Source organism: Sceloporus undulatus, chromosome 2 (genome assembly GCF_019175285.1).
Source record: "Sceloporus undulatus isolate JIND9_A2432 ecotype Alabama chromosome 2, SceUnd_v1.1, whole genome shotgun sequence".
NCBI lineage: Eukaryota > Metazoa > Chordata > Lepidosauria > Squamata > Phrynosomatidae > Sceloporus > Sceloporus undulatus.
In genome coordinates, this window is record NC_056523.1 from 177,968,107 (window position 1) to 177,971,009 (window position 2,903).

The window sequence follows — 2,903 nt, forward strand, 5'->3', positions numbered from 1 at the left end:
ATTTTAATGAACTTAAGATCATCGGAAAAATATGGGTGAGTACATAATAAAAGACAGTATGTATAATCTAGCTGTAAATATACCATATGAAATGAATTTATATTGATGTTAGTGTTTTAGCTCTGACTTTGTAATGTCCTATATTTTTCTTGAATGTCTTACATTTTGCGGTGCCTCATCCTCCTTTGCAGTTATTACTTCTGGTCACCTTGTCCAAAATCCAGCCTCTCCTCCAGCACCTGGGAAGTGGTGTTTTCCCCTTTCCATCCTTTCTTGTAGCCCCCTAGGTTTTACCCTTGACTCATCCACAGGTCTTAGCAAAATCCATAATTTTTAACCTGAGACCTTCCCTCAACTTATACATGATGTCAACTTGCACACAAGTATACAGGGTACCTTATACCTGGAGTGACCCTTTGACTGTTCTTGGCCTATAGCGCCCATCATCCCTGACCATTGACCATGTTGGATGAAGCTGATAAAATGTGGAATCTTAACAACATCTAAAGGACCATAGGTTCCCCACCCACCACTTTATGCCATTCATTACAATTATTTATACAGCAAAGAATGAAACTAAATGAGACAGAGGATGTAGTCCCAGATACACTCACCAGGAAGCAAACACTATTGGATTCACTAGAATATTTCCTTTAAAAATGTTTAGGATTGGACTAAAAGAATACTGATTTGAAAACATCTTTCCATTCCAATAATAAATAGAACATATTTTCATAGGGTCTAGGGATCCATGGAATTTCAACATGCTATTCCTGGCCTCAGGATGACTAAAAATCTGCCACATGCCCCAGCTTCCTACTGAAGAGCAAATTCATGTAAGTTAATGCAAATCAGCACATGCTCTTCAGAATAAAACTGCACACTAGCAAAAGAGTGTTATTGCATAACAGTACCATATTTTTTAAAGTTCCACACTGCAGCATCTCAAGTTCTCAAAGGCATTTTTGTATGCATGATCTTGGACTCTGGAATGAGGAGGTGAAGAGAGGCACTCAAACGCCTCCAAAACTAGGCCATGGGGATTACCACCTCCTCAGTGTGTGTTGTATGCCTTCAAATCATTTCTAGTTTATGACAACCTTAAAGTGAACCTATCATGGGGTTTTCTAGGCAAGATTTGTTCAGAGGAAGTTTGCCATCGTCTGAGACTGAGAGAATGTGACTCGCCCAATGTCACCCAGTGGGCTTCATGGCTCAGCAGGGATTTGAACACTGGCCTCTAGTGTCCTAGTCCAATGTACAAACCGCTAATGTTAGATTTGTTTGTAAAAGTTCACATTTCAGTGGAAGGAAATCGTAATTTGCTCTCCCTCTGTACGTAGGCAACATTAATAACAACCCATCCAATGTTGACCCCCACCCATTAGAAACAGTTATGGGGGCCCTCTGAATTATTTTAGCAATCATTACAACAGCCTTGCAAAGCCAGCCAGCGTTACTGTTTAACATATAGAACAGGGGTCGGCAACCCCCGGCCCGCGGGCCACATCCGGCCCGGCAAGACCTTGGGACCGACCCGCGCCTGGTCCTGCTGCCGATTGCCAAAGGCCCCGCGCCGGCGGCAATTGGCAGCAGGACTGGGCTGCTCGCGCGAGGCCTTTGGCCGCTCGCACATGAGGCCAAAGGCCCAGCGCCCTTGCGCGAGAGGTCAAAGGCTCAGCCCCTCACGCGAGCGGCCTTCAGCCGGTGGGCGCTCAGAGCTAAGGAGTCTCACTGCAGCGAGGTCTCCTTGGCCCAGGCTGGCTCCCTTCGCTGGCGGGCGGGCTGCCATAGCCACGGAGCCCCACTGCAGCGAGGTCTCCTTGGTCCTGGCCGGCTCCCTCCGCCGGCGGGCGGGCTGCCAGAGCCAAGGAGCCCCACTACAGCGAGGTCTCCTTGGCCCTGGCCGGCTCCCTCCAGGCAGGGAAGGAAGGGGGCGGGGGAGGAGGAAGGAGGAAGAGGAGGCGGAGGGAGGAAGGGAGGAGGAAGAGGAGGGAGGAGGAGGAAGGAAAGAAGGAGGAGGAAGAAGGGAGGAAGAGAAGGAGGGAGGAAGAAGAGGAGGAGGAGGGAGAAAGAAGAGGAGGAAGGAGGAAGAGAAGGAGGAAGAAAGGGGCGGGAGGGAGGAAGGAGGAGGAGGAGGAAGCAGAAGCGGAGGAGGAGGAGGATTTCCATTTCATTTGGTGAGTGTGACTTTCCAAAGTGCATTTCTGTGTATTTTCAGTGCATTTAATACTAAAAGGTCTGCTGTAACAATGATAGTGGTGGTGGTGGTCGTGGTGATGGTGATGATGATGAGTGAGCTTGAGAGGTAGGCAACTACTGTTTCTGAAGCCAAGAGAGTGTCACCTTCCAAAGTGTGAAATGCACAAATGTGCTGTTGTGTGCATTTTGGAATGCAGGTTGGGGGTGTTTGTCCAGAAAGGGGCCGAGGAGGAGAGGGCGGGCACACGCCTCCTCCTCCTTGCGGGGCTTCGGTGGAGGCTCTGCCCTGACATGTGGCTCCGCCCCTGGAGGGTGGAAGCCCCGCCCCCAGCATGCAGCCCCGCCCCCGGAGGGTGGAAGCTCCACCCCCAGCTTCGGCCCCCCCGACTTGTCTGAGGGACAGAACCCGGCCCCCGGCTCCAAAAGGTTGCCTACCCCTGATATAGAAGATGAGGGGTTTATACTAACAGCTTGCATAAAATCACCAAGTGAGGCATAGCTGAGGTAAAATTTGGGACAAAGACTTCCTGGCTTATATTCATAAAGCCTGGTCTTATATATATATGTTGTTTTATGGCATATTCAGAAATAGGGATTTCCAATGAGAAAAATTTTTGATATACGCTGTATTTGGGTGAATATGAATGAAACCCACTTTTTCAGCTTTGTAATACGCAGTAGCATCACTGGGGTGGTGCAGG